The following is an 8,442-nucleotide window of genomic DNA, read 5'->3' as shown; positions in this document are numbered from 1 at the left end:
GTGTTGTTACGGTTATATCAAGGACATAATTGAGGACCAGTCTTTTGTGATTCATATTCCGGGTTATATGCATAAGACTGTGATTCTCCGTGCGGTAAGCCGCCTAGAGACTTGTGATTTTTCTTTCTATGCAGGATAGTTAAAGACAATTATTTAAGCTCAAGGAAACATGAATGATCAACTATGACTCGGAGAAATATAAAGTGACAACTTCAATGGAATTCAGCATTCAACGCATGCACGATGGCACGGCAAAGTTAAAGTGTTGATCCTATTCTATTACAAGACTCATCGAGTCCAAAAGGGTGAAGCATTGTTTAAATAAGCCGCCTGCAGAGTTACGATGCTTGCTGGGTCGAAGTTTCCGGCTCATCCCTCTCCACACCTCCGGCTGTTCCCAAGACCTGGAAAGTTGATGACTTCCAGTCAATGCCGCTCAGCGCTTCAAATTGAGCTTCCTCGTCAATTAACCCAGCCGGGTCAATTTCCGGGGAAAAAGTGTGCTTACGAGTCGGCGGGACTAAGCTGATGGCTTCATAACGTGGGGTGGGGATCCTCTAATTCTCTGCATCGTAACCCGGCTGATACTTGGTCAGATCCGTGTCGTTTCCTATCAGAGTGGCCACCGGGCGTACGATCTTCACGCAGGCTGCAAAGTCCCTTTGGTCGAAGGAGGTGCCGTCTTCCTTCAAGCTGGGGTAGCCAAGGGCAATGTCCGCCGGGTCTAGTTCTGGAAGGAACGCCTTGGCCCGGCTCAGAGCAGCTATGGCGCCGGCTCTTGCGGAGGCCCGTCGCAGCTCTTGGACACGTTGAGGAAGAACGGCAAGCCGGCAAAGAACTTCCGCCAGGTGAGTCGGCACCTCATTGGATAGGGCCACCACGGCCAAGGCACGCTGTGACCCGGTGTAGAGTTGCTCCACCAGGGTGTACACGGCCTTCAGCTTGGTCACCACACTTTGGTTGAGGTTGGCGCTTCTGGGACCTGTTTAACAGAGTAAGATAAGCCGCTGGCAATGGTGGGTTATGAGATATAAAAATTATAAACTGGACGAGAGCCGGTGGCATGACTTACCGAAGATCGCGGCAACCATCTGGGACACGTGGTGCTTTAAGCCGGAGAGCTCGATGTTTTTCTCTGTCTGAGCCTTCTCCGCCTGTTCGGCCCGGCTCACTAGAGTAGCCTTCTCTTCGGCCCAAGCTTTCCGTTCAGCTTCAAAGTCCTTTTTCAGCTTCTCTTGCGCAGCAATACTGGATACAAATTTGGCGTTGGCCTTCCGGGTCTCAGTTTCTTGCGTCTTCAGGCGGGTCTTTAAATCGGAGATGTCAGCCTCAAACTTCTTGCACGCAGCCTGCATAATTTCCGGGTTATAGCATGAACAGTTACTATGCAAATTTAAAGTCCCAAGCATTTTCCAAGCAAAGACACTTGGCACTTGGGGGCTAATGCATATCGAACGTTCCTATCTACAAATTACCGGTTCATGGAAGTAAGCCGGAACTTAAGTCTACAACATATTCAATCATAAGTCGTCGACTTGGGGGCTAGTATGGTAAAGATAACTATGCAGTAAGCAAGAAGAGTGGTACCTCAGACTTCTGCTGAATCTGATTCACCATGTCGATCTCTAAGTCCCGGCTCTTGTGCACCTGACTGACATAGCCGGAGACGATCTCTCCGATGTTCAGATTGGTGTAGTCGGTGAGGTCCAGATTAGCCCGGCGGCGCCCTAGCAATTCCTCCTTGGCGGAGCACTTGGCCAGCGCAGTAGGTCTCCCTGGCTCAACAAACTCCGTCCGGGTGATTACCACGTCCGGGTCATTGACCGGGTGAGCCAAGCTGGAGGTCTCTGGGTTAGCAGAAGTTTCTTGAGGTTCTTGAGCTGAAGGGGCAGAGGCAACTGGCGGTTCTTGAGCTGCAACCTCCGGTTCAGGCAAGTCCGGCTCTTCGACCGGCTTGTTCTTCTTCGCCCGCTTGCTGAGCTTTGCCTGGGCACTGAAAGGACAAAAAGGTTAGTACAAAAGTATGAGTAGAGATAAGCACAACAAGAGATGATTATCATTACCCGGGTACGGTCTTGAAGGCCGGCAGGTTTGATTGCATCGAGTCACCAGAGGAGGGTGAGGTTTCCTGATAGTTTGAATCGGAGGAATTGAGCGGTTGACGTATAACACCCGCCAAAGGATGAAAAGGGTACAAGTGGGAGATAACCTCGGTCCGGCGTTTCCTCGACGCGTCAGGTAAACCGGAGGAGAGGTCCGTGTCCTTGTTGGTCCGGGTGTGCCGCCGGCTCTCATGAGTCTGTCGCTTCAAAAGAAATTGAGGATCTTGATAAGCTAAAGGATGTGAAAATCTTACTTTCCGGGTTACCCTTCGGACTTTCAGCCTTGGCAAGGGCTCCGAGTCGGAGGAAAGTGACATTACCTCTTCAACCACCGGGTTACTTGCTCCGGTGTCATATTGTTGATGAACAGTATTGATAAGGTGGACAGAAATAAATAACAAATACAACAAGAGCTTACAGATTCAGGGGTTACCTCTGACTCGGAGCTGTCGCTTAGTTGCAGCAGCTCTGAAGCAGTAGGCATATTTCCCTTCTTGCGGGGAGCGGCTCTCTTGGCGGCTTTCTTCGCCTTCCTGGCCTTCTTGGCCGCCTCATGGTCGTATTTGACCTTCCAGAATTTGTCATCAGCCTGAAACATATAATGACGATGTCTTAAAGGTTCAGATGAAAGCTATATACAGAAGAAAATAAGATGTTCAGATCAGCGGCTTACCGCTGGGGCCGGGTTGGTCTTGTAGAAGGGGCTTAAGCCGGTCCTCCCGCAGTCTGCCAGGCTCTCGTTCAAGAGAGCCTTGGTCATGTCCTCAGCAACGTCTTCAGGAAGATCGTTGCGGCTGTGTCTCAGGGGGTCATCCTTTCGGCCCGTGTACTCACACATTAAGCCGGGGCGGCGGCTCAATGGGATCACCCGCCAGGAGATCCAGACTCGGACCAGGTCAATTCCATTGAGACCATTGCCCAGGAGAGCCTTGATCTTGTTAATGGTGGGGAGCAGAGGTTGGCGCTCCGCTTGAGTTAGCTTGTCTGACAAAGGGTGTGTTGGTTCCAGACGCGAGGGGCGAAAGCCGGGCAGCGGGCTCTCGTCAGCCGGCGACGTGTCTTGGCAGTAGAACCACGTCTGGTTCCAGTCCTTTGGGTGGCTTGGCGGCTCGGCGTAAGGGAAGAGGCAGTCTCTCCGTCGCTGAATGGAGATTCCGCCGAGTTCCAAACTTGGCCCGTTGGCGCACTCGTTCTGGCGGTTCAGGTAGAAGAGCTCTCTGAAGAGCAGCAGGCTGGGCTCTTCTCCAAGGTAGACTTCGCAGAACACTTGGAAGTTGCATATATTGGACACAGAATTGGGTCCTATGTCTTGTGGCCGCAGATCAAAGAAGTTCAGCACATCTCTAAAAAACTTGGAGCTGGGCGGTGCGAAGCCCCGGCTCATGTGATCCGCAAAAATCACCACCTCCCCGTCCTTTGGTTGTGGTCTCTCCTCTGACGGGTCAGGGGCACGGTAGGACATGACGTCCTTCTTAGGCAGGTAACCCGACTTTACAAAATCCGCTAAGGTCTCGTCGGTGACATTGGACCTCATCCAATTGCAAGTGATGGATGCTTTAGGAGCTTTGGGAGGCATGGTGAAAGTCGGAAGCCTATGATAAAAGGAAACATGCCCGGTTTAATTATAAGCCGGAGGAAATTTACAGTTCAATGTTAAAGTGGCGGCTTATGGAGCGGACTAATGACATATATCTAAGTGCATCGGGTTATCTAAGCCGCCCGAGGTATTGAGAGCAATTCAATTATCTACAGCCTTGCTGCAAATGAGCCGAAATTTTTTTACAGTACGTGGCTTCTTTAAGCCGGAAACGTAAACCGCCACGACTCGACAGGTGTAGTTTTTTACTAAGTGTGGTGAAAACAGGTTTCACACATCGCAGTAAATAATTTGGATCAAAACGGTCGGTTGAAAAGGAAAATTCCTAGACCTAAAAATAGACGCAGAAGAAGTCTGCGGGTTCGAACGGAGCATCTATGCAGTAAAAAGGGGATCTATTTGCATTAGGAATGGAAGTGAAACAGCTACCGCAGTGGTTCTATACAAGTCTAAGATCAAAAGGGGTGGTAAAAATCAAATCTACCAAGGGCCTGCGAAGAACGGTGAAGAACACGGGAAGAACAAGAAGAAACCGTACTGCAGATCTGTTCTACGGGGCAGCAAGGACTTACAGGTGCTGGTGAGTCGCGGAGGTCGCTGCCGTTCTCTGGACACAACAGGTTGATGCAGCGGCCGGAGTCGGTGAGGACGAGAAGACCCGCGGCGGCGACGGCAACAGAGCTCGAGTGGAAGAGTAGTGGCGCGAGGAGGAAGACGGGTGGCTGAAGGCTCATCGGGCCGGACTATTTATAAGGCCAGACTCATAAGTGGGCGCGAGAAACGAGGAGACCACGGCGTGGTTATCTCCCTATAAAACGCCTCGATTTTCGGGATGGCAGTAAAGATATGATCCATTGCGGATATGGTGGAGTAAAAAATGGATTTAATGGAAGATGACGTCACGGCGGATTACCCGGAATCTAGAGGATGACGTCACGTCGGGTTATGGCCTTCACACAATTGTAAGCCGGAGATTTTCTATCGAAAGAATTGAAGATTGACATGAGCCGGCTCAAATAAATCTGGGGCCTAATGTTGAGGATATAAACCTTAGAGTCACCCGCCAGGAGGGGCCGGGTTACTCATAATGGTCATCGCCAGAAGCCCGGCGCCAAGCTTGAAGACGGTGGGCCAAAGATGGGCTTAGGACCCGGATGTGGCTTAAGGCCCGTAGTTACAATCATCATTACGGTAGAACTTGTAGTGTAAGGCAAGAATAGTTGAGAGTCCGAGTCGGACACTCTTATGAGCCGGCCGGGACTCTGAGAGCTGCTGGGCGTCAGCCTCCCTATATAAAGGGACGACCCGGCAGCGGTTTAGGGGCAAGAAAGATCTCGTCGAGAGCCAGGCATAGCAATTAAGCTCCCTGGTCATCGAAACCCTAATCAATACCACCTCAACTGGACGTAGGCTTTTACCTTCACCGTAAGGGGCCGAACTAGTATAAACCCTCGTGTTCCTTGTCCCGTTTAACCCCTTCAAGCTTCCTAGCGGCGATGGCTCCACGACTAAGTCATAGCTTGAGGACATCTGTCGTGACAGTTCCACGACAAAACCCGACCACGAAGGGAATATCATATCACATAGCCGAAAATGGCAAGAGTTGGAGTTACAAATATGGAAAGTTACATCCGGGGTGTTACAACACTCCACCACTACGAGAGGATCTCGTCCCGAGATCTAGGACTGAAAGAACTCCGGATATTCGGAACAGAGATGGTCCTCGCGTTCCCAGGTGGCTTCCCGGTCGGAATGGTGCGACCACTTCACTTTCAGGAATTTGATTGACTTGTTGCGAGTCTTGCGCTCAGTTTCTTCAAGAATAGCAACGGGGTGCTCATGATAAGACAGATCTTCCTAGAAGTCAATCTCTTCGAAGTTGATAGTGCGCTCAGGAGTCTTGAAGCACTTGCGGAGCTGTGACACGTGGAACACATCGTGCACGTTCGCGAAGTTGGAAGGAAGCTCAAGTTGATAGGCGAGGTCGCCTCTTTTGCCAATGATCTTGAAAGGACCCACGTATCTAGGGGCAAGCTTCCCTTTGATACCGAAGCGACGAGTGCCTTTCATTGGAGAGACGCGGAGGTAGACATGGTCTCCGATCTCGAAAGCCAAATCACGGTGCTTACTATCATAGTAACTCTTCTGGCGCGATTGCGCGGCTTTGATATTATCACGGATGACTTTACACATTTCTTCAGCTTCAGTGATTAAGTCATTGCCAAGAAGTTGGCGTTCACCAGTCTCTGACCAATTAAGAGGAGTACGGCACTTTCTGCCATAGAGAATCTCGAATGGGGCCTTGCCCGAACTTGCTTGGAAGCTGTTGTTGTAGGAGAATTCGGCATATGGAAGACAATCTTCCCATTTCATGCCAAAGGAAATGACACAAGCCCTGAGCATATCTTCAAGAATTTGATTGACTCGCTCGACTTGGCCACTAGTTTGAGGATGGAAAGCTGTCCTGAAGCGAATATTTGTGCCCATGGCCTTCTGGAAGGAGTCCCAAAACTTAGAGGTGAAGATGCTTCCACGATCAGAAGAAATCAATTGTGGAATGCCGTGCAAGGAGACAATTCTGGAGGTGTAAAGCTCTGCCAACTGAGCTGTTGTGATGGATTCTTTGATTGGAAGGAAATGAGCCACTTTAGAAAGCTTGTCTATGACAACGAAGATAGCATCATTTCCACGCTTGGACTTTGGAAATCCAGTCACGAAGTCCATTTCGATATGATCAAACTTCCATTCTGGTATAGCAAGAGGTTGGAGGAGACCAGTTGGTCGTTGGTGTTCTGCTTTCACTCTTCGACAGACATCACATTCATTCACGAATTGTGCAATTTCTCGCTTCATTCGAGTCCACCAATACGACTGCTTGAGGTCTTGGTACATCTTCGTACTTCCAGGATGAATGGAAAGAAGAGAATTGTGCGCCTCGTTCATTATGACTTTCCTTAGATCACCTTTAGGAACCACAATCCGGTCCTCGAAGAATAAAGTGTCTCTGTCATCAATGCGATAGCACTTGTATTTGGAAAGACCCTTGTCGATACCACGTTTCACCTTCTTCACCATGGTATCCAGGAGTTGTGCCTCACGAATTTGATCTTCCAAAGTAGGAGAGACTATGAGGTTGGCAAGAAAGCCTTGAGGAACAACTTGGAGATTCAGCTTGCGGAAAGCTTCACAAAGGTCCGGTTGGAAAGGCTTGAGAATTAGGCTGTTGCAATAAGCCTTCCTGCTCAAAGCATCTGCAATGACATTGGCCTTGCCCGGAGTATATTCAATACTCGGATTGTACTCTTGAATCATTTCGACCCATCGAGTCTGCCTGAGGTTGAGATTGGGCTGAGTGAAGATGTACTTGAGACTCTTGTGATCGGTGAAAATGTCCACTTGTCTTCCCAACAAGAGATGTCTCCATGTTATCAATGCATGGACAACTGCCGCCAACTCAAGATCGTGAGTGGGGTAGTTCTTCTCGTTGGGCTTCAACTGACGAGAGGTATAGGCCACAACTTTCTTATCTTGCATTAACACAGCACCGAGACCTTGGAGAGAAGCAGCACAGAACACTTCAAATGGCTTGGATTCATCAGGAGGAGTTAAGACAGGAGCTGTCACGAGCTTCTCTTTGAGAGTGTTGAAAGCAACGTCACACTCAGGAGACCAGACATACTTCACATGCTTCTGGAGGAGGTTGGAAAGAGGCTTTGCAATCTTAGAGAAATTCTCAACGAATCTTCGGCAATAGCTTGCAAGACCAAGAAAACTACGGAGCTGCTTGACATTCTGAGGAGGTTCCCAATTAACAATTGCGGACACCTTCTCGGGGTTAACAGCGATGCCCTTGGCAGAGATGATGTGACCAAGGAAAAGAACTTCATCAAGCCAAAACTCACATTTTGAGAACTTCGCATAGAATTGATACTCTCTAAGCTTGTCGAGCACCAACCGCAAATGTTTGGCATGATCCTTCTTATTCTTGGAGAAGACCAATATATCATCGAGATACACCAGGACGAATTCATTGGTATAGGGGTTGAAGATGAAATTCATCATCCGAGAGAAAACTGGAGGAGCATTGACAAGGCCGAAAGACACGACAGTATATTCATAAGAACCAAAACTTGTTCTGAATGCTGTCTTGGGAATATCTTCTTCACGAATGCGAATCTGATGATAACCCATACGAAGGTCAAGCTTGGAGAATACTTTAGCACCTTTGAGTTGCTCGAATAGCTCATTGCTGTTGGGAAGTGGATACTTGTTCTTGATTGTCTTCTTGTTCAATGGACGGTAGTCGACACAAAGTCGGTCCGTGCCATCCTTCTTCTTGACAAAAAGAACACCACAACCCCATGGAGATGAACTCGGTCTGATCAAACCCAGACGCTCTTGTTCATCGAGCTGTTTCTTCAATTCCTTCAGCTCGTTGGGTCCAAGCTTGTATGGACGCTTGCAAACGGGTTCAGTGCCAGGCTCTAGTTCGATAACGAACTCAACTGGCCGATGAGGAGGCATACCCGGAAGCTCTTCTGGAAAGATATCTTGATACTCACAAACGACTGGAATCTGAGAGATGGCATTCAATTCGCCCTTCTTATTGAGAGAAAATAACCGAATGGTTTCATCACAAGCGGCATAAATGATAACATCCTCAGAAGAGTGTGTCAATAGAATTTCCCTGGCAGCACAATCAAGTTGAGCTTTGTGCTTAGAAAGCCAGTCCATCCCGAGAAT

This window comes from Triticum aestivum, chromosome 5D (assembly GCF_018294505.1).
Source record: "Triticum aestivum cultivar Chinese Spring chromosome 5D, IWGSC CS RefSeq v2.1, whole genome shotgun sequence".
NCBI lineage: Eukaryota > Viridiplantae > Streptophyta > Magnoliopsida > Poales > Poaceae > Triticum > Triticum aestivum.
The sequence above is the reverse complement of the archived record's forward strand: the minus strand, read 5'-3'. Positions refer to the sequence as shown.